This window comes from Panthera uncia, chromosome D1 (genome assembly GCF_023721935.1).
Source record: "Panthera uncia isolate 11264 chromosome D1, Puncia_PCG_1.0, whole genome shotgun sequence".
Classification (NCBI taxonomy): Eukaryota; Metazoa; Chordata; class Mammalia; order Carnivora; family Felidae; genus Panthera; species Panthera uncia.
In genome coordinates this window covers 98870310-98895216 of record NC_064808.1, presented here as the reverse complement: position 1 = coordinate 98895216, position 24907 = coordinate 98870310, and the positions used below count along the sequence as shown (strand labels likewise).

The window sequence follows — 24907 nt, the reverse complement described above, 5'->3', positions numbered from 1 at the left end:
GAAAGTGTATACCCCTTAACCAACATCTCCCCATTTCTCCCACCCCCAAACTCTGAAAACTACCATTCTACTGTTTCTATGAATTTGACTTGTTTAGATTTCATATACAAGTGAAATTTATCTTTCTGTATCTGACTTATTTTACTTAGCATGTCCTCCAGGTTTATCCATGTTATTGCAAATGGCAAGCTATTTTTCTCTTTTAAGTCTGAATGATATTGCATTGTATATTTAGACTACATCTGTATTCATTCATCCATCAATGGACACTTAGGTTCTTTCCATAGCGTGGCTACTGTGAATTAATGAGGCTATGAATATGGGGTGTAGGTATCTCTTCAAGTGCCCCAGAACTATTGAATCAGAAGCCCTGGGGATACAGTTCAGTAAGCGGAGTTATAATAAGCTCTCCAGATAATCCTGATGTACACTCAAGTTTGAGAAGTACTGCCATAGGAAAATGTTGATGAAGGCCTGAATTACCACAGGTGGTAAAGATGCAAAGGCTGGCTTGCAGTAGAAAATCATTTAGAAGATAAAACCAAAGATATATGTTTTATGAATTCCACATGGCCCTCTTTCTGGATCTTTGGATCCCTTCCCTTACCAGGAGAATGATTTTCCAGAATCCTAACCCATTTACTTTCTCAGAATATCTTAAATATATCAAAGTAAAGGAAAATAAAGCATTTGTAGAGAGTGAAGAGTGGCTCAATCTCTCTCAGCTAGTGATTCATTTTTTACTTTAATATCTGGGCAGATATCTGGCTAATTTATTTTCCCATTTTTTTGAAGATCAAACATGGGGGTTGAAATGATAAAGAACTTTACCTACATTGAAGTCTTACCACATAATAGTAAGACTATTGTGCTATTGCTTGCTGTGTTCACAATTTATCCATTTAAATGACTTACTTTGAGAAATTTCTTAGACATTAACTATTTCAAACTTTCATTTCCTCGGACAAAGAGTATCAATCATCTTGGGTTTTACAGGGGGGACTTCATTATTCTTAGAAATTATTTTCATATCAATTTAAATCAATTTTAATACTAAGTCAGATCTAAATGCCTAACCAACTCTTAATTTCAGCTGCCTGCTCTCAAAATGTACATGTTATTTTTATTTAAACTTAAGATTTATTCTTAAAAATCCAATAATTAGGTAATGTGAAAATGTCTCAGATAAGCTACAGAGTTAGATAATTTCTTTGGTGGTTTCTCATATCTGTTTCAGCCAAACCATCTTAATTAAAGTTCTATGAACTAGCAATTTCTGTGGATATTTTCATTTTATCACAGGAAATTCAGTGGTCAATACACAGCCATCTAACTCATAAAAGCGATGGTTTTGCTATACGGGAATTTAAGTGAATTTCAGAAAAGCAAATGACTTCTGTTATAACAATCAATGCTGTATGCATTTGCACACTGCCCATTTTTCATATATTCAGTAAATGTTTATGGAGGGCCTACTGTAGGCAAAGTACTTTGCTAAGCCTTGTGGAGAACATATAAATAAATCATGAACCCACTGAAAGCTCAGTCTATGGAAAAGACAGATCCCTTATCTCTGCCATGGCAACCATCATTCATACCAACTATTACACCAAAAAAAGTTGTTAGACTTGAAGCAACTGGAGGCCTTTTAACACCTCTGTGGTTTCCCTATTTCCTGGACCATAATTTTTAATACAATTATGTGGTTCCTTAGATGATAATGCCAGATTGTTATTTTTAGAGCCATTTATAAATCTGATATAATTCAATATACATAAATTTAATTGTCTTAACATATACCACAAATCCCAACAATGTAGAGAGATGACAAAGAAGGTATATTGTTTAAGCGGCAAAATATATAAATGACCTCCATCTTGAAAGAGAGAAGACAGTGGATTAGGAAAATCCTGAGCTCACCTCATCCCATGGACACTATGAGGCAACAACTATACATATTGCAACTAATCCAAAAACAATCTGAAGTCCAGCAGAACATATCTTCCAGAGCTAGTTGTAGAGAGAAGGCCACATCAAAAAGGGTAGGAGGGGTACAGCTGGAAACCAAACCCCTGGTATAGTATAACTGACCACAAATGGGAGGGACATAACATGTATAGAGGAACAAGAGAATCAGACTCCATGGCAGACATCCCCGGTCCCGGGGACCTGCACTGAGAAGACCAGTCCCCATAGTATCTGGTTTTGAAAATCAGCAGGGTTAACTCCAGGAGAGCCAGTGGGCAAAAGGAAACTGAGTCCCATTCCTTCAAGAGCTAGCCACTAAATAACTCAGCCTGAGACATAGTACAGGAGCAGCAATTTGAAAAGTGTATGGAGTATATGTGAAGGAGATTTATTGACTAATTTTAGGATGTGTTCTGGGGGAGGGCAAGTGTCTGCAGGAGCTTTCTACAAGAATGAAAGTGCTTGTGGGTGCCATTTTTCTTACCCTCCCCAAGCCTAGATAGCCAAATGCTTTCTGGACCCAGTTCTTTTTTTATTAAAAAAAATTTTTTTTTAATGTTTTTTTTGTAATTTTTTTTTCAACGTTTTTTATTTATTTTTGGGACAGAGAGAGACAGAGCATGAACGGGGGAGGGGCAGAGAGAGAGGGAGACACAGAATCGGAAATAGGCTCCAGGCTCCGAGCCATCAGCCCAGAGCCTGACGCGGGGCTCGAACTCACGGACCGCGAGATCGTGACCTGGCTGAAGTCGGACGCTTAACGGACTGCGCCACCCAGGCTCCCCTTTTTAATGTTTTTTTTTTTTGAGAGAGAGAGACAGTGCATAAGCAGGGGAGGGGCAGACAGAGAGGAAGACATAGAATCCTGTAGCAGGCTCCAGGCTCTGAGCTGTCAGCAAAGAGCCTGGTGTGGGGCTCAAACTCACAACCTGAGATCACAGCCTGAGCCGAAGTCAGATGCTTAACCAACTGAGCCATCCAGGCGCCCCTCTGGAGCCAGTTTTAATACTCTCCATTCACCTTGCTGGCACTGCATGCCCCACCCCAGCATTTCCCTGTAGACCTGCCTCACCCAACCCACTTGCCCCAGCAGGTACCCCTGTAAAGCACCCTGTCACATCTACTGGGCAGGCCATTCTGCCCTGTGGAGGTGGCAAACTAACCCCACACACCAGCACCCTCCAGTGCTTGCAGCTGGGCCTCTCACCTGGCTTTGCAGGGAGCAAGCCCTGCCGTTTGATGTACCCACAGATGTCACAGGGGCTAATGGTGAACAAATAGTCTGAGGTCCGGTCCTACCCACCAGTGGGTCTGGGCTGAGCCTCTTACCAGCACAAGGAGCAAACTTGGCTGCCCAGGGCTCCTACAACAAGCAAAGAGGGTAATTACAGCAAGTAGGGCTGAGCACCAGCTTAACCCACCCAGCATCCTTACAGCAATTGTGGGTCAGCCATAACAAGATGGCATATGTAGCCTACATAGGGGAGACCCATGGAGGGCCTAGCTGTGGTGACCAAAGGGGATTATGCTACAGAGCACCAAAGGAATCCTTCTACACAAGGCCACTACTTTTAAGACCAGTAGACATGCCTGACCTACCAAATATATAGAAACAAATACAAAGATAAACAAAATGAAGAAACAGAGGACTATGATCCAAATGAAGAAAAAAAAACCACAGAAAAACAGGTAAATGAAACAAAGATAAGCAATATGGCTGTTGAAGAGTTCAAATTAATGGTCATAAAAATACTCACTTTACTTGACAATAGAGTTGATAAACTCAGTAAAAACTTCAACAAAGAGATAGAAAATATAAAAAATAACCTGTCAGAGCTGAAGAATATGTAACTGAAATAAAAAATACACAAGAGGGAATCAATAGAAAATTAGAGGATGCAGAAGAATGGATAATTGATATTGAAGAAAGGGTAGTGGAAAGCAACCATGCTGAAAAGAAAAAAGAAAAAATGAGAATACATTAGGGGACCCTGTGACATCATTAAGCATAATAACATTCACAGTACAGAGATCTCTGGAGGAGCGAGAGAGAGTGAGCAAAAGGGAAGGGGGAAGATCACTTAAAGAAATAGCTGAAAACTTCCCTAATCTGGGAGGAAGGGAACAGATATCCAGGTTCTGGACAGATGAGCCCAAATTAGATGAACCCATGGAGGTCCATACCAATTTAAACACATAACAATTTTAAAAGCAAGAATCCTGGGTGGCTGAGTCAGTTAACCATCTACCTTCAGCTCAGGTCACGATCTCATGGTTTATGAGTTCAAGCCCCACATAGGACTCTCTGCTGTCAGTGCAGAGCCTGCTTCAGATCCTCTGTCCCCCTCTCTTGCTGCTCCTGCCCCACTCATGCTCGTGCCCTCTGTCAAAAATAAATTAAGAAAAAAAAGCAAAAAACAAAGATAGAGAATATTAAAAGCAGCAAGAGCAAAGATACTAGTTATAGGCCAGAGAAACTCTATAAGGCTATGAAGTGATTTTTGAGTGGAAAGTTTGCAGGCCAGAAAGGAGTTGCATGGTATCTTCAAAGTGCTGAAAGCAAAAAACCTGCAACAAACAATAGCCTACAAGATCATCTATCAGTATTGAAGGAGATCTAAAGAAATTTCCAGACAACTAAAAGTGAAAGGAGTTCATCATCACTAAATTTGCCTTTCAAGAAATGTTAAGGGGAAATTTTTAAATGGAAAGAAAAGACCTTAACTAGAAGAAAATTATGAAAAAAAATTTCACTGGTTAAAGCAAACCTAGTAAATGTAGTAGAATAATCACTTATAAAGCCAGTACAGAAGTTAAAACATAAAAATAATAAAATCAATTATGTCTACAAAAAATACTCAAAAGATATACAAAGTAAAAAGATGTAAAGTGACCTATATATAAAACATGGAGGGAGCAGTAAAAATGTAGTTCTTTTAGAATATTTCTGAAAAATTTTAATGTTTATTTATTTATTTATTTTGAGAGAGACAAAGAGAGAGAGAGAGAGAAAACGAGCAGAGGAGGGACAGAGAGAGAATCCTGAGTGGGCTCTGTACTATCGGTACAGAGCTTGACATGGAGCTTGAACCTACGAACCATGAAATCATGACCCGAGGTGAAATCAAAAGTCAGATGCTCAACCAACTGAACCACTCAGGTGACCCAGAATGTGTTTAAATTTAAGGGGTCATCAACTTAATGTAGATTTCTATATATATAAGATGTTACATATGAATCCGATGGTAACTATAAATCATAACTTATTAAGAGATACAAAAAAATAATGAGAAAGTAATCCAAGCACAAAACTAAAGAAAGCCATCAAAACAGAATAGACAAGGGAAGAAGAAATCAACAGAACTACAAAAACAACAAAAACCATAACAAAATGACAATATATATAGCTATCAATAGTTATTGTCAATATAAGTGGTCTAAATGCTCTCATCAAAAGACATAGTGTGTCTGAGTGATTAAACAAACTTGACCCATCTATATGCTGCCTACTTGAGATTCCCGTTTGATTTAAAGACATATATAGCCTGAAAAAAAAAAAAAAAAAAAAAAAAAAAAAAAAGAAAAGAAAAAAAAAGCTGTGATAACAATACTTATATCAGACAAAATAGACTTTAAAATGGAAACTGGAGAGGTTCCGGAAGATGGCGGCGTAGGAGGACGCGGGGCTCACAGCGCGTCAGGCCGATCACTTAGATTCCACCTACACCTGCCTAAAGAACCCAGAAAACCGCCAGAGGATTAGCAGAAGGGAGTCTCAGGAGTCAAGCGCAGACGAGAGGCCCACGGAAGAGGGTAGGAAGGGCGACGAGGCGGTGCGCGCTCCACGGACTGGCTGGAGGGAGCCGGGGCGGAGGGGCGGCTCGCCGGCCAAGCAGAGCCCCCGAGTCTGGCTGGCAAAAGCGGAGGGGCCGGACAGACTGTGTTCCGACAGCAAGCGCGACTTAGCGTCTGGGAGGTCATAAGTTAACAGCTCTGCTCGGAAAGCGGGAAGGCCGGAGGACAAAGGGAGGGAGAGCTGCTGAGCCCCCGGACGGCAGAGCTCAGCTTGGCGGGGAACAAAGGCGCCAGCGCCATCTCCCCCGCCCATCCCCCAGCCAAAATCCCAAAGGGAACCAGTTCCTGCCAGGGAACTTGCTCGCTCCGCGCAAACACCCAACTCTGTGCTTCTGCGGAGCCAAACCTCCGGCAGCGGATCTGACTCCCTCCCGCTGCCACAGGGCTCCTCCTGAAGTGGATCACCTAAGGAGAAGCGAGCTAAACCTGCCCCTCTAGCCCCCGTGCACCTTGCCTACCCACCCCAGCTAATACGCCAGATCCCCAGCAACACAAGCCTGGCAGTGTGCAAGTAGCCCAGACGGGACACACCACCCCACAGTGAATCCCGCCCCTAGGAGAGGGGAAGAGAAGGCACACACCAGTCTGACTGTGGCCCCAGCAGTGGGCTGGGGGCAGACATCGGGTCGGACTGCGGCCCCGCCCACTAACTCCAGTTATACACCACAGCACAGGGGAAGTGCACAGCAGGTCCTCACCACGCAAGGGACTCTCCAAAATGACCAAACGGAAGAATTCCCCTCAGAAGAATCTCCAGGAAATAACAACAGCTAATGAACTGATCAAAAAGGATTTAAATAATATAACAGAAAGTGAATTTAGAATAATAGTCATAAAATTAATCGCTGGGCTTGAAAACAGTATACAGGACAGCAGAGAATCTCTTGCCACAAAGATCGAGGGACTAAGGAACAGTCACGAGGAGTTGAAAAACACTTTAAACGAAATGCAAAACAAAATGGAAACCACAATGGCTCGGCTTGAAGAGGCAGAGGAGAGAATAGGTGAACTAGAAGATAAAGTTATGGAGAAAGAGGAAGCTGAAAGAAAGAGAGATAAAAAAATCCAGGAGTATGAGGGGAAAATTAGAGAACTAAGTGATACACTAAAAAAAAATAATATACGCATAATTGGTATCCCAGAGGAGGAAGAGAGAGGGAAAGGTGCTGAAGGGGTACTTGAACAAATTATAGCTGAGAACTTCCCTGAACTGGGGAAGGAAAAAGGCATTGAAATCCAAGAGGCACAGAGAACTCCCTTCAGACGTAACTTGAATCGATCTTCTGCACGACATATCATAGTGAAACTGGCAAAATACAAGGATAAAGAGAAAATTCTGAAAGCAGCAAGGGATAAACGTGCCCTCACATATAAAGGGAGACCTATAAGACTCGTGACTGATCTCTCCTTTGAAACTTGGCAGACCAGAAAGGCTTGGCACGATATCTACAGTGTGCTAAACAGAAAAAATATGCAGCCGAGAATCCTTTATCCAGCAAGTCTGTCATTTAGAATAGAAGGAGAGATAAAGGTCTTCCCAAACAAACAAAAACTGAAGGAATTTGTCACCACGAAACCAGCCCTACAAGAGATCCTAAGGGGGATCCTGTGAGACAAAGTACCAGAGACATCACTACAAGCATAAAACATACAGACATCACAATGACTCTAAACCCATATCTTTCTATAATAACACTGAATGTAAATGGATTAAATGCGCCAACTAAAAGACATAGGGTATCAGAATGGATAAAAAAACAAGACCCATCTATTTGCTGCCTACAAGAGACTCATTTTAGATCTGAGGACACCTTTAGATTGAGAGTGAGGGGATGGAGAACTATTTATCATGCTCCTGGAAGCCAAAAGAAAGCTGGAGTAGCCATACTTATATCAGACAAACTAGACTTTAAATTAAAGGCTGTAACAAGAGATGAAGAAGGGCATTATATAATAATCACAGGGTCTATCCACCAGGAAGAGCTAACTATTATAAATGTCTATGCGCCAAATACCCGAGCCCCCAGATATATAAAACAATTACTCATAAACATAAGCAACCTTATTGATAAGAATGTGGTCATTGCAGGGGACTTTAACACCCCACTTACAGAAATGGATAGATCATCTAGACACACAGTCAATAAAGAAACAAGGGCCCTGAATGATACATTGGATCAGATGGACTTGACAGATATATTTAGAACTCTGCACCCCAAAGCAACAGAATATACTTTCTTCTCGAGTGCACATGGAACATTCTCCAAGATAGATCATATACTGGGTCACAAAACAGCCCTTCATAAGTTTACAAGAATTGAAATTATACCATGCATACTTTCAGACCACAATGCTATGAAGCTTGAAATCAACCACAGGAAAAAGTCTGGAAAACCTCCAAAAGCATGGAGGTTAAAGAACACCCTACTAACGAATGAGTGGGTCAACCAGGCAATTAGAGAAGAAATTAAAATATACATGGAAACAAACGAAAATGAAAATACAACAATCCAAACGCTTTGGGACGCAGCGAAGGCAGTCCTGAGAGGAAAATACATTGCAATCCAGGCCTATCTCAAGAAACAAGAAAAATCCCAAATACAAAATCTAACAGCACACCTAAAGGAAATAGAAGCAGAACAGCAAAGGCAGCCTAAACCCAGCAGAAGAAGAGAAATAATAAAGATCAGAGCAGAAATAAACAATATAGAATCTAAAAAAACTGTAGAGCAGATCAACGAAACCAAGAGTTGGTTTTTTGAAAAAATAAACAAAATTGACAAACCTCTAGCCAGGCTTCTCAAAAAGAAAAGGGAGATGACCCAAATAGATAAAATCATGAATGAAAATGGAATGATTACAACCAATCCCTCAGAGATACAAACAATTATCAGGGAATACTATGAAAAATTATATGCCAACAAATTGGACAACCTGGAAGAAATGGACAAATTCCTAAACACCCACACGCTTCCAAAACTCAATCAGGAGGAAATAGAAAGCTTGAACAGACCCATAACCAGCGAAGAAATTGAATCGGTTATCAAAAATCTCCCAACAAATAAGAGTCCAGGACCAGATGGCTTCCCAGGGGAGTTCTACCAGACATTTAAAGCAGAGATAATACCTATCCTTCTCAAGCTATTCCAAGAAATAGAAAGGGAAGGAAAACTTCCAGACTCATTCTATGAAGCCAGTATTACTTTGATTCCTAAACCAGACAGAGACCCAGTAAAAAAAGAGAACTACAGGCCAATATCCCTGATGAATATGGATGCAAAAATTCTTAATAAGATACTAGCAAATCGAATTCAACAGCATATAAAAAGAATTATTCACCATGATCAAGTGGGATTCATTCCTGGGATGCAGGGCTGGTTCAACATTCGCAAATCGATCAACGTGATACATCACATTAACAAAAAAAAAGAGAAGAACCATATGATCCTGTCAATCGATGCAGAAAAGGCCTTTGACAAAATCCAGCACCCTTTCTTAATAAAAACCCTTGAGAAAGTCGGGATAGAAGGAACATACTTAAAGATCATAAAATCCATTTATGAAAAGCCCACAGCTAACATCATCCTCAATGGGGACTGAGAGCTTTTTCCCTGAGATCAGGAACACGACAGGGATGCCCACTGTCACCGCTGTTGTTTAATATAGTGCTGGAAGTTCTAGCATCAGCAATCAGACAACAAAAGGAAATCAAAGGCATCAAAATTGGCAAAGATGAAGTCAAGCTTTCGCTTTTTGCAGATGACATGATATTATACATGGAAAATCCGATAGACTCCACCAAAAGTCTGCTAGAACTGATACATGAATTCAGCAAAGTTGCAGGATACAAAATCAATGTGCAGAAATCAGTTGCATTCTTATACACTAACAATGAAGCAACAGAAAGACAAATGAAGAAACTGATCCCATTCACAATTGCACCAAGAAGCATAAAATACCTAGGAATAAATCTAACCAAAGATGTAAAAGATCTGTATGCTGAAAACTATAGAAAGCTTATGCAGGTAATTGAAGAAGATATAAAGAAATGGAAAGACATTCCCTGCTCATGGATTGGAAGAATAAATATTGTCAAAATGTCAATACTACCCAAAGCTATCTACACATTCAATGCAATCCCAATCAAAATTGCACCAGCATTCTTCTCGAAACTAGAACAAGCAATCCTAAAATTCATATGGAACCACAAAAGGCCCCGAATAGCCAAAGTCATTTTGAAGAAGAAGACCAAAGCAGGAGGCATCACATTCCCAGACTTTAGCCTCTACTACAAAGCTGTCATCATCAAGTCAGCATGGTATTGGCATAAAAACAGACACAAAGACCAATGGAATAGAATAGAAACCCCAGAACTAGACCCACAAACGTATGGCCAACTCATCTTTGACAAAGCAGGAAAGAACATCCAATGGAAAAAAGACAGTCTCTTTAACAAATGGTGCTGGGAGAACTGGACAGCAACATGCAGAAGGTTGAAACTAGACCACTTTCTCACACCATTCACAAAAATAAACTCAAAATGGATAAAGGACCTGAATGTGAGACAGGAAACCATCAAAACCTTAGAGGAGAAAGCAGGAAAAGACCTCTCTGACCTCAGCCGTAGCAATCTCTTACTCGGCACATCCCCAAAGGCAAGGGAATTAAAAGCAAAAGTGAATTACTGGGACCATATGAAGATAAAAAGCTTCTGCACAGCAAAGGAAACAACCAACAAAACTAAAAGGCAACCAACGGAATGGGAAAAGATATTTGCAAATGACACATCGGACAAAGGGCTAGTATCCAAAATCTATAAAGAGCTCATCAAACTCCACACCCGAAAAACAAATAACCCAGTGAAGAAATGGGCAGAAAACATGAATAGACACTTCTCTAAAGAAGACATCCGGATGGCCAACAGGCACATGAAAAGATGCTCAACGTCGCTCCTTATCAGGGAAATACAAATCAAAACCACACTCAGATACCACCTCACGCCAGTCAGAGTGGCCAAAATGAAGAAATCAGGAGACTATAGATGCTGGAGAGGATGTGGAGAAACAGGAACCCTCTTGCACTGTTGGTGGGAATGCAAATTGGTGCAGCCGCTCTGGAAAGCAGTGTGGAGGTTCCTCAGAAAATTAAAAATAGACCTACCCTATGACCCAGCAATAGCACTGCTAGGAATTTATCCAAGGGATACAGGAGTACTGATGCATAGGGGCACTTGTACCCCAATGTTTATAGCGGCACTCTCAACAATAGCCAAATTATGGAAAGAGCCTAAATGTCCATCAACTGATGAATGTATAAAGAAATTGTGGTTTATATACACAATGGAATACTACGTGGCAATGAGAAAAAATGAAATATGGCCTTTTGTAGCAACATGGATGGAACTGGAGAGTGTGATGCTAAGTGAAATAAGCCATACAGAGAAAGACAGATACCATATGGTTTCACTCTTATGTGGATCCTGAGAAACATAACAGAAACCCATGGGGGAGGGGAAGGAAAGAAAAAAAAAAAAAAAAAAAAGAGGGGGGAGAGGGGGAGAGAGCCAAAGGAATAAGAGACTGTTAAAAACTGAGAACAAACTGAGGGTTGATGGGGGGTGGGAGGGAGGGCAGGGTGGGTGATGGGTATTGAGGAGGGCACCTTTTGGGATGAGCACTGGGTGTTGTATGGAAACCAATTTGACAGTAAATTTCATATATTAAAAAATAAAAAAAAATTAAAAAAAAATAAAAAATAAAAAATAAAATGGAAACTGTAACCAGAGATAAAGCAGGGCATTACATAATGATAAAAGGATTATCCTAACAGGAGGATTATAAAAACTAGAAATGTCTAGCACCTATGTAGGAGCACCTAAATGCATAAAGCAATTATTAACAGATGGAGAAATTGACATTAACACAATACTACTATGGGACTTTATACTTCTATCAATGGATAGATCATTCAGACAGAAAAATCAATGAAGAAACAGGGACTTTGAATGACACATTATACCACATAGACGTAAAAGATACATAGAGGACCTTTTATCCCAAAACAGAATACATATTCCTTTCAAGTGCACATGGAATATTCTATAGCACATATCACATATTAGGCCATAAAACAAGTCTCAATAAATTTAAGATTGAAATCATATTGAGCATTTTTTTCTGATGAAAATGGTATGAAATGAGAAATTAATTACGAGAAAAAAACTGGCAAAAACACAAACACACAGAAGCTAAATGACACACTACTAAACAACCAATAGGTTAAAGAAGACATCGAAGTGGAAATAAAATACATGCAGACAAATGAAAATAGAAACAATGGTCCAAAATCTTTGGGACACAACCAAATCAGTTCAATGAGGAAAATTTACAGCAATACAGGTATACTGCATAAAACAAAAATCTTAAAAAGGAGGTGGGTGGGAGAAGAGCTAGATGGGTGATGGATATTAGGGAGAGCACTTGTCGTGAGGAGCACTGGGTATTGTATGTGAGTGATAAACCACTGCATTCTATTCCAGAACCAGTACTGTACCGTATGTTAACTAAAGTTTAAAAATAAAATAAAATAATCCAATCTTATACCTCAAGGAACTAAAGAAAGGAAGAATATCCAACATCTGTAGAAGAAAGGAAATAATAAAGATCAGAGTATAAGTTGAAACTGAAAAAAAGTAAAAAAAAAAAACCCAAAAACCAAAAAACAAAGAAAAAAAACAAAAAACAAAAAAGACGCCCAAAACAACCCCCCCTAAAAAACAATAGATAAAAACAATGAAACTAAGAGCTGATTCTTTGAAAGGATAAATAAAAATGATAAACCTTTAGCCAGATTCATCAAGAACAAAAGAGAGAGGACTCAAACAAATAGAATAAAAAATTAAAGGGGAGAAATAACAACCAATATCACCAACACAGAAAGGATTATAAGAATACTATTAAAAATTACATGTGAACAGGGGCACCTGGGTGGCTCAGTTAGCTAAGCTTCTGACTCTTGATTTCAGCTCAGGTCATGATCTCACAGTTGGTGAAATCAACTCCCTTTGGGCTCTGTGCTGACAGCATGGGGCCTGTTTGGGATTCTTTCTCTCTCCCCCTCCTCTGCTCCTCCCCTGCTCATCCTGTCTCTCTCCCTCCTTCCCTCCTTCTCTCTCTGAAAATAAATCAACCTAAAAAATGTCGTGTATAAACAAATTAGACAACCTAGAAAAAAAATGGATAAATTCCTTGAAATTGGGTGAATTGGTAATCAAAACTCTTAAGCAATAAAAGTCCAATACCAAATGGTTTCACAGGTGAATTCTACCAAACATTTAAAGAAGAGTTAATACCTAGTCTCCTCAAAGTAGTCCAGAAAGAAGAGGAAGGAAAATTTCCAGACTCATTCTACCTGTCTGGCATTCCCATGCTAGCAAAACCAGATAAAGACACTTAAGGGGGGGAAAAAAATAAAGTTCAATATCCCTGATCAATATATATGCAAAATTCTTAATATTGGCAAACCAAATTCAATGGTACATTTTTAAAAATATTTATTTTTTAAAATTTACATCCAAATTAGTTACCACATAGTGAAACAATGATTTCAGGAGTAGATTCCTTAATGTCTCTTACCCATTTAGCCCATCCCCCCCTCCCACAACCCCTCCAGTAACCCTCAATTTGTTCTCCATATTTATGAGTCTCCTCTGTTTTGTTCCCCTTCCTGTTTTTGTTATTTTTGTTTCCGTTCCCTTATGTTCATCTTTTTTGTCTCTTAAAGTCCTCAGATGAGTGAGGTCATATGATTTTTGTCTTTCTCTAATTTCACTAAGCATAATACCTTACAGTTCTATCCATGTAGTTGCAAATGGCAAGATTTCATTCTGATTGCCAAGTAATACTCCATTGTATGTATGTACACATACATACACATCTTCTTTATCCATTCATCCATCGATGGACATTTGGGCTCTTTCCATACTTTGGCTATTGTGGATAGTGCTGCTATAAACATGGGGGTGCATGTGTCCTTCTGAAACAGCACACCTGTATCCCGTGGATAAATGCCTAGCAGTGCAATTGCTGGATTGTAGGGTAGTTCTATGTTTAGTTTTTTGAGGAACCTCCATACTGTTTTCCAGAGTGGCTACACCAGCTTGCATTCCCACCAACAATGCAAAAGAGATCCTCTTTCTCCACATCCTCACCAACATCTGTTGTTGCCTGAGTTGTCAATGTTAGCCATTCTGACAGGTGTAATGTGGTATCTCATTGTGGTTTTGATTTCTATTTCTCTGATGATGACTGATGTGGAGCATGTTTTCATGTGTTGGTTGGCCATCTTGATATCTTCTTTGGAGAAGTGTCTATTCGTGTCTTTTGTCCATTTCTTCATTGGATGATTTGTTTTTGGGGTGTTGAGTTTGATCAGTTCTTTATAGATTTTGGGTACCAACCCTTTATCAGATATGTCGTTTGCAAATATCTTCTCCCATTCTGTCAGTTGCCTTTTAGTTTTGCTGATTGTTTCCTTTGCTGTGCAGAAGCTTTTTATTTTGATGAGGTTCCAGTAGTTCATTTTTGCTTTTCTTTCCCTTGCCTCCAGAGATGCAATGATACATTTTTTTAAATCACTCTTTTGTGTGTAGCTGTCTGGTTTTCCCAATGCCATTTATCAAAGAGACTGTCTTTTCTCCATTGTATAATCTTGCTTCCTGTCATAAATTAACTGACAATACAAGTTTGGGTTTATTTCTGTGATCTGTCTCCTGTGATACCAATCCACATATCTATTTTGTGCCAGTAGCATACAGTTTTGAATACTATAGCTTTCTAGTATATTTTTACATCTGAGATTGTGATACCTGAAGTTTTGGTCTCCTTTCTCAAGATTGCTTTGGCTATTCAACATCTTCTATGCTCCAAACCAATTTTAGAATTATTTGTTCTAGTTCTGTGAAAAGTCCTATTGTAACTCTGATAAGGATTGCATTAAATCTGTAAATTATTTGTGGTAATATGGACATGTGAACAGTATTAATTATTCTGATTATGAGCATGGAATACTTTTCCACTTACTTGTGTCCTCTTCAATTCTTTAATCAATGTTTTACAGGTTTCAGAGTACTGGTCTTTCACCTCCTTGGTTAAGTTTATTTCTAGGTATTTTATTTTTTGTTGCAATTTTAAATGGGATTGTTTTCTTGATTTCTTTCAGCTATGTTATTATTAAATTGGGCCACTTTCTATACCACACACAAAAATGAACTAAAATGGATTAACAACACAATTTTGAGACCTAAAACCCTAGAACTCCTGCAGGAAAACAGGCAGTAATCGCTTTGACACAGCCTCAGCAACAGTTTTCTAAACAAATCAACTATTGAGGGTACACAAAGTAAAAAGCTTTTGCACAGGAAAGAAAAACAACAAAATGAAAAGACAACCTACTTAACGGGAGAAGGTATTTACAAATGATAGATCTTATTAGAGGTTAATATCCAGAATATATAGGGAACTCGTACAACTCAACACCAAAACAAATAATCTGATTAAAAAATGGGCAGAGGACCTGAATAGACATTTTTCCAAATAGATATACAGATGGCCAACAGACACATGGAAAGATGCCCAAAATCAGTGATTATCAGGCAAATGAAAATCAACACAATTAAATATCACCTTATACCTGTCAGAATGGCTCAAATAAAAAAAGACAAGAAACAACAAGTGTTGATGAGGATGTAGAAAAAAGAGAACCCCTTCCGTACTGTTGGTGGGAATGTAAATAGATGTTTACTGTGGAAAATAGTTTAGATGTTCCTCAAAAAATTAAGAATAGGATTACCATATGATTCAGTAATCCACTAATGGGTGTTTACCCCCAAACAATAAAAAACACTAATTTGAAAAGATATATGTACCTGTATGTTTTTTGCAGCATTATTTACAATAGCCAAGTTATGGAGGCAACCCAAGTGTCCAATGATAGATGAATGGATAAAGATGTTGTGGTATATAAATACAGTGGGATACTAGTCAGGCATGAAAAAAGAATGCGATCTTGCTATTTGTAACATGGATACACCTAGAGCATTACACTACAAAATAAGTCAGACACAAAGACAAGCATCATGTGATCCATCTTATATGTGTAATCCAAGAAACAAAATAAATGAAGAAATAAAGCATAAACAGACCCATAGAGAACTGATGGTTTCTGGAGGTGAGGGGATGGCCACAAAGGGTGAGGGGAATGGGAGGTACAGGCTTCCAGTTAAGCAATAAATAAATCTCGGGATTAAAGGCACAGCACAGGGCATATATAGTCAATGGTATTTTAATTGTGTTGCATGGTGAACGATGGTGGCTATACTTGTAGTGAACATAGCTGAACATACAGAGTTGTTGAATCACTGTGTTGCTATGCATGTGAACTTCATGTAACATTGTGTCAACTATACTTCATGAAAAAAAAGGATTATTTGCTATAATCAAGTGGGATTCATTCCAGGGATGCAAGAATTTCTAAATATTTGCAAATCAAATCAATATTATGTATCTCACATTCAGAAGAGGAAGGATTAAAACCATGTGATCATCTGAATAGGAAAAAACACTTGACAAAATTCAACATATATTTATAATAAAAATTCTCAAGGTGGGTTTATAGGGTACCTACCTCAACATAAAAAAGCTATATGGGACAAACCCACAGCTGACATCATACTCAGCAGTGAAGCTTAGCTTTTCCTCTAAGATCAGGAATAAGACAAAGATGTCCACTCTCATCACATTTAGTTAACATAGTACTGGAAGTCCTAGACAATGTAATCACACATGAAAAAGAATTAAAAGACATCCAAAATGGTAACAAAGAAGTAAAACTCTATTTGCAGATGTGATTCAGTTTATGGTAAACCCTATAGACTCCAAGAAACTACTAGAAATAATAAATGAATTTAGTAAAGTTGCAGGATATAAAATTTACAGAAATAGGTTGCATTTCTATACACTAAAAATGATGTGTCCGAGAAATTAAGAAAACAATTCCATTTACAATTTTACCAAAAAGAATACCTAGGAATAAACTTAACCAAGGAGATGAAATAAGTAGACTCAGAAAAATATTAGATATTGATGAAAGAAACTGAGTATTTCACAAATATATAAAAAGATATTCCATACTTATACTTATGGATTCAAGGAGTATGATTAAAATGTGCTCATTACCCCGAATCTACAGATTCAATGCAATCCCTATCAAAATAGTGAGTGACTATAAGTGAGTGAGTGAGTGAGTTTGTTTTACAGAACTAGAATAATCCTAAAGTTTGTATGGAGCACAAAAGACCCTGAAGAGCCAAAGCAATCTTGGGAAAAGACCAAAGGTGCAGGTATCACAATCCTAGATTTCAAGATGTACTAAAAAGCTATAGGAATTAAAACAGTATGCTACTGGCACAAAAGAAGACACATCAATAGAACATGATAAAGAGCCCAGAAATACACCCATATTTACATAATTAATCTATGACAAAGGAGGTAAGAATACATAATAGGGAAAAGACAGTATCTGCAATAAATGGTACAGGGAAAACTGGACAGCTACATAAAAAATGATACAAGTGGACCACTTTCTCACAATCATTCACAAAAATAAACTCAAATTGGACTAGAGACCTAAATGTGAGACCTGCAACTATAAAACTCCTAGAAGAAAACAGGCAGTAATCTCTGACACCAACCTTAACATTTTTAGATAGTTCTCCTCAGGGAAGGTAAACAAAAGCAAAAATAAAGTATTGGGACTACACTAAAAATAAATCAATCAACATGAATACACTACATTAATAAGACAAAGGATAAGAACCATATGATCCTCTCAATAGGTACAGAAAAAGCATTTGACAAGATACAGTAGCCTTTCTTCATAAAACCCTCAAGAAAGTAAGGATAGAAGGAACATACTTCAACATTGTAAAGTCCATATATGAAAGACAGTTAATACCATCCTCAATGGGGAAAAATGAGAGCTTTCCCCCTAAGTCAGGAAGACAACAGGGAGGTCCACTCTCACCAGTTGTTGAACATAGTCCTGGAAGTCCTAGCCTCAGCAATCAGACAATGATGAAATAGAAGGCATCCAAATCAGCAAACAAGAGATCAATTTTTCACTCATTGCACAAAACATGATACTTTATGTGGAAAACCCAAAAGACTCCACCAAAAATCAGGAAAGTTGCAGGATATAAAATCAACATACAGAAATCAGTTGCATTTCTATACACCAATAATGAAGCAGCAGAAAGAGAAATCAAGGAATCAATCCCATTTATAATTGCACCAAAAACCCTATGATACTTAGGAATAAGCCTAGCTAAAAATGTGAAAGATCTGTATGTTGAAAACTGTGTAAAGCTTATTCAAGAAATGTAAAAAGATGCAAAGAAATAGAGAAACACTCCATGCTCATGGATTGGAAGAATACCATCAAAGTGTTGATACTACCCAAAGCAATCTACACATTCAATGCAATCCCTATCAAATAACACCAGTATTCTTCACAGAGCTAGAATAAAAATTCTAAAATTAGTATGCAACCAGAAAATACCCCAAGTAGCCAAAATGATGTTGAAAAAGAAAACCAAAGCTGGAGGCACCAGAATCCCAGACTTCAAGGTATATTACAGAGCTGTAATCATCAAGACAGTATGGTATTGGCACAAAAACAGAAAGTCAGATCAATGGAATAGAATAGAAAACCCAGAAATGGACCCACAAATGTGTGGCCAAGTAATCTTTGACAAAGCAGGAGAGAATATCCATTGGAAAAAAGACAGTCTCTTCAGCAAGTGGTGCTGGGAAAAATGGACAGTGATATGCAGAAAAATGAACCTGGACACTTTATTTCACCATACGCAAAAATAAACTCAAAATGGAAGAAAGACCTAAACATAAGACAGGAAGCCATAAAAATCCTAGGGGAGAAAGCAGGCAGCAACCTCTTTGATCTCAGCTATAGCAACTTCTTACTCGACAGATCTCTGGATGCAAGGAAAACCAAAGCAAAAATGAACTACTATGACCTCATCAAGATAAAAAGCTTCTGCCGGTGAAGGAAACAATCAGCAAAACTCAAGGCAACCAATGGAAAGGGGTAAGATATTTGAAAATGACATATTGGATAAAGGGTTAGTATCCAAAAATCTATAAAGAACTTATCAAACTCAACACCCAAAAAACAAATAATCCAGATAAGAAATCGGCAGAAGAAACACTTTTCCAAAGAAGACATCCAGATGGCTAACACACATTTAAAAAATGCTCAAAATCACTCATCATCAAGGAACTACAAATCAAAACCATAATGAGATATCACCTCACACTTGCCAGAATGGCTAGAATGAACAACTCAGAAAACAACAGATGTTTGCGAGGATGTGGAGAAAGGGGAACACATTTACCTTGTTGGTGGGAATGCAAACTGGTGCAGCCACTCTGCTAGACAGTGTGGAGTTTCCTCAAAAAATTATAAATAGAACTATGCTACAACCCAGCTATTGCACTACTAGGTATTTATCCAAAGGATATAAAAACACTGATTCAAAAAGGGATATGCACCCCAATGTTTATAATAGTGCTATCAACAAGAGCCAAATTATGGAAAGAGCCCAAATATCCATCAACTGATAAATGGATAAAGATAGGGGCACTTGGGTGGCTCACAGTTAGGTGTTAGACTTCGGCTCAGGTCATGATCTTGCAGACCATGAGTTTGAGCCCCGCACTGGGCTCTGTGCTGACAACTCAGAGCCTGGAGCCTGCCTCAGATTTGGTGTCTCCCTCTCAGCCCCCCACCCACTTGCACTCTGTCTCTCTCACTCTCTTTCACAAATAAACATTTATAATTTTTTTTTAAAAGATGTGGTATGTGCACACGCACACACACACACAATGGGATACTACTCAGTGATCAACAAGAATGAAATCTTGCCATTTCCAACAACATGGACGGAACTAGAGTGTATTATGCTAAGCAAAGTAAGTCTGAGAAAGACAAATATATGATTTCACTCACATGTGGAACTTAAGCAACAAAACATGTTCATCTGAACATAGGAGATAGGAAGGAAAATAAGATAGAAACAGAAGGGGAGGGAAACCAGAAGAATTTCTTAAATACAGAGAACTGAGGATTGCTGGAGGGCAAGTGGATGGAGAGATGGGCTAAATCAGTGAGGAGCATTAAGGAGGGCACTTACTGGGATGAGCACTGGGTGTTATATGTGTAAGTGATGAATCACTGGGTTTGACTCCTGAAACCAATACTACGCTGGATGTTAACTAACTTGAATTTAAATAAATTAAACAAAACCCAAGAAAAAAGCTTCACACACTGTAGGAAACTGTCAACAAAATTAAAAAGCAACCTACTGAATTACAGTGGATATTTGCAAATGATTTATCTGATAAGGGGTTAAGATCTAAAATATATTACTATCTTTTACAACTCAACGCCAAAACAAACAACCCCATTAAAAAAAATGAGCAGAGGACCGGAATAGACATTTTTTTAAGAAGACAGCAGACACATGAAAATATCCTCCATATCACAAATCCTCAGGGAAATGCAAATCAAAACCACAAGGAGATGTTACCTTACACCTGTCAAAATGGCTAGAATCAGAAAGACAAGAAATAACAAACTTTGATGAGGCTGTAGATGAAAGGGAACACTTGTACACTGTTTGTGGGAATGTAAATTGGTGCGGCCACTGTGGAAAAGAAGTATGTAGGTTCATCAAAAAATTAAAAATAGAAATACTATGCAATCCAGTAATTTAATTACTGATTATTTATGCAGAGAAACCAAAAACACTAACTGAAAAAGATATATGCACTGCTGTGTTTATTGCAGTATTTATAATAGCCAAGATAGGAAAGTAACCTAGGTGTCCATCAACAGATGAATGGCAACAGAGATGCAGTATACATAAACACAATGGAGCATACTAGGCCTTATAAAGAGTGGGATCTTGCCATTTGCAACAAAATGGATGGACTTAGAGGGTATTGTGTTAAATGAGATAAGTCAGAAAGACAAAGACGATAGGATTTCTCCTTTGTGTGAAATCTAAAAATAAAAAATAAAAAAAAAAAACCCAGAAAACCAGGAACAGACTCTGAGAACAAAGTGTTTACTGCCAGAGGTATATAAAGCTGGGGAGATGGATCAAATAGGTGAAGGGTATTCAGAGGTACAAACTTCCAGTTATAAAGTAAGTCAGTCATGGGGATGAAAAGTACATCACAGGCAATATAATCAATAATACTGTAACAATGTTGTATGGTGACAGATGACGACTATAGTTATTGTAGTGAGCACTAAGTAATGCACAGAATTGTGGAATCACTATGTTGTACACTTGAAGCTAATATAACATTTTATATCAACTATACTTCAAGGATATTTGTTTAAAAGGCCCAAGTCTTACCTAGGTGAAAGCATGATGTGAGTCAATGAATACAGCTGAGGCTACTTTTATAGTGAAGTGTTCAGAATAAGGAGCTATCAGCCCTCCCTTTTTCTACATTTATCAGACTGCACTGATAAGATGTTCAGCTTGGGCCCAACACTGAAATTTTAACCCGAGAACCGGATTCTGGTGCACACAAAATAAACAATGTGTGTGACATCATTTCATAAACACATTCAAGGTTTCTCCATGGAGAAGAAGAGTTTGAGGGGAAATTTCACAAGTTACCAAGGTCAATGTTATTGGTACAATGTTTAGCTGAGTTACTGAGGCCTGCTATTTCATGGCCACTTATTTCCTCCTCATTTGGCTAGCTGTTGAGTAGCTTGGGGGACTAGGTAAAGCCTGAGGAAAACATTGTAAATGCACAAGAAAAATTATCCCTACTCCAGGACAAACCATTCATTAGTGAGATTATTCAAAAGTGAGACTTTTAATTCATCCTTTAACACGATCTTGTTAAAAAAATATTTGTTGAAGAGAGGAGAGAATAAATAGAGAAGGGTGGAGAGAAAAGAGAAAAAGAAGGGAGAAAATGAGGAATTTGTTTCAAAAATAATTTGTGGTAATAAAAATTGTTTACTGCACGTATTTTTATTGCCAGAGAGTGAGAACATAGGAAAAAGTCAGACTGAAACGAAGACTCCTTTCCCCAGTGGTCATACTGTGAAAAGAAGGTGGATTACAGCATTTTGTAAATAGAGCAAGTTAAACACAAATTAAAAATGACTGCTTGAAGAGAAAACTTAATTTCCTCATTGAAGATTCAACACTGCATCAATGGGTTTACTATTTACAAAAAGTGGTGAAAAGTATGTATTTTTATTTTGAAATTAGTTGATTTATGAGTTTCTTATAAAATAATGTTTGTTTTTTTAATTTGCCAAACATTTGGATTTGGGTTTTTAACTAAAAGTCAAATTTTATTTTTTCATTCATAAATACTAACGTTTTTCTTCCTCTTTCTACACCCATTTTGTTAAGATTTTAATGCATCTGGTAAAGTTGTTTTCTTCCCCTTAGCAGTAATGCTATTATCATTAGAAATTATCTTGGTCAGAATTTTACAAATGTGTACATTTAAAAATTATATAATTAATTTCATTTAGTTACAAAGAATTATTGACTTGTTTTCCATCAGACTTAAAATATTTTGATCATCATGGAATTGGGGTCTTTAAAACATGTATACTTCTGGATGCCACAAGACATATTTTGATTCAGTGGAAAAAGCATGGTCCTCCATGTATTACCAAACATCTGTTTGGTAATGAAAACTATATCCCAAGGAAAATTGATCGAGCAGTCAGAGACAATGACACAGCCATTGTCATCACCCCTGGCCAGCACCTCAGACCTTCTCCTGTCAAAATTTTCATTCACAAGGCCATTAATGTTCAAAAGGCCATTGAATGTCCACTCTCACAAAGCCCAGAGACCAAGTTGATCTTAAAACTGAAAATACCAGAGATGATTAGTGATTTCCATGGTTGTATTAAAAATCTTATTGTGAAGGATATTTTTGTGGATTTCGATGTGAGTATTATTGATGTTTGGGAGAGGACTATTGCATACGGTGCTAATAATGCTCATCCACCTGATTATGTGACTGGAAATCTTATTAACATTTTTTTTTTTAATTTTAAAAAAATGTTTATTTTTGAGAGACAGAGACAGAGTGTGAGTGGGGCAGGGACAGAGAGAAAGGGAGACAGAATCTGGAGCAGCCTCCAGGCTCTGAGCAAGCTCTCAGCACAGAGCCTGACGTGGGGCTTGAACTAACAAACTGTGAGATCATGACCTGAGCCAAAGTTGGACACTCAACCAACTGAGCCACCCAGGCACCCTGAAATCATATTAACATGTCCTTATACTCTATTTGCTAGAGGAAAAATACAGAAAAACAGTACTACCTATTCTCTATAGATGACCTAACTTAGACTACCAGGACAATTTAATGTAATCCAAGAATAAAGAAATGAAATTAAAACAAATTAATGTAATAAATACAGAATATACAGAACATAAAAATTACCATTGAAACATTTTTTAAAATGTTTACTCATTTTTGAGAGAGAGAGAGAGAGAGAGAGAGAGAGAGAGAGAGAGAATATGCACGTGAGCAGGGAGGAGCAGAAAGAGAGGGATACAGAGGATCCAAAGTGGCCTCTGAGCTGACAGCAGCAAGCCCCACGCGGGACTCGAACTCACAAACTGTGAGATCATGACACGAGCTGAAGTTGGATGCTCAAGTGACCAAGCCACCCAGGTATCCCCATTTAAACAATTTTTAAGTGTACAATTCAGTGGCTGTGCAATTCAGGTACATTCATATTCATACTGTTATACAAACATTATCATGATCTAGCTCCAGAACCTTTCATCATCCCAAACAAAAACTCTATGCCCATAAACTAACCCCTCATTCTCTGTTATCCCCAGGACCTGGCAACCACCATTCTAATGTCTCTATCAATTAGAATGTTCTATGTATAGCTCATAAAGTGGAATTATACAGTATTTGTCTTTTGTATCTGCTTATTTCATTTGACATAATGTCAAATTTTATCTATGTTGTTGCCTATGTAAGAATTTCCTTTTTTAAGGCTGAATAATATTTCATTGTATACGTACACACACTTTGTTTATCCACCATCTATCAATTAACACTTGGGTTGTTTCTACTTTTTGGCAATTGTGAATAATGCTGCGATGAAGAGAAAACCAAAGTTGAAAGGAATGTCTCTAGTGCTTAGTGTGAGGACATAAAAGATCATCATTCATAATTTAATTGTAAGAAATGCATTGCCCAGAAACGAAGAGTCTAAATAATTTAAGTTTAGAGAAAATGGAATTTGGTAACCAGTTGTTCTTTAAATTCCAGTAAGAATCAGAGATCACAAACACCCATCAATGCATTGAGAGAAACCAAGTATCAAGTCAACATAACAGATCCTGAAACCCTGCTTCCTGCTGACCCCAAAATTATGAGATGAGATACCCTCCAGAGGACCCAAAATGACTTTATAAATGTCTCTAAATATTCCTTTCAGCATTAAACTATGCACTTTTCCCATTAACATGTTCAAGGTCTCAAGAGTGGAACTGTTTACTCCACATTTGAAATGTGTTTCTTAGTGAGAGGAAGTGAAACTACAATACTTTAGCATTAATGCCATAGCCCAATCACACAGGTTAGGACTGGGATCCTCTCACCAAAGGAACACACATAGAAAGCTCTTTCTTGTATCAAACTTACCTACTAGTTCTATTTCTTTTTAAAGAAAACTTTTTTTAAAAAAAGATTTTTTTCTTAAGTAATCTCTAAGACCAAACTTGGGCTCGAACTCACAACCCCAGGATCAAGAGTCACATGCTCTACTGAGCGAGGAAGCCAGGAGCCCCTAAAGGAAACCTTCAAAATAAATGCATTCTTCCATGTACTGCAATCTTACCTGCTTACATGAGTTAGCATTTTCCCTCCAAGGCCACTTCAAATTTCTTCATTCTAGTTCCAATACAATGAAGTTTACAGTTTTCTTA

At 38.0% G+C, this 24907-nt stretch overlaps 1 pseudogene; it reads left to right on the top strand.

The window, feature by feature from the left end:
- LOC125929719 (NXPE family member 2-like) overlaps window positions 1–24907 on the top strand; it is a 68164-nt pseudogene that overhangs the window by 5781 nt on the left and 37476 nt on the right.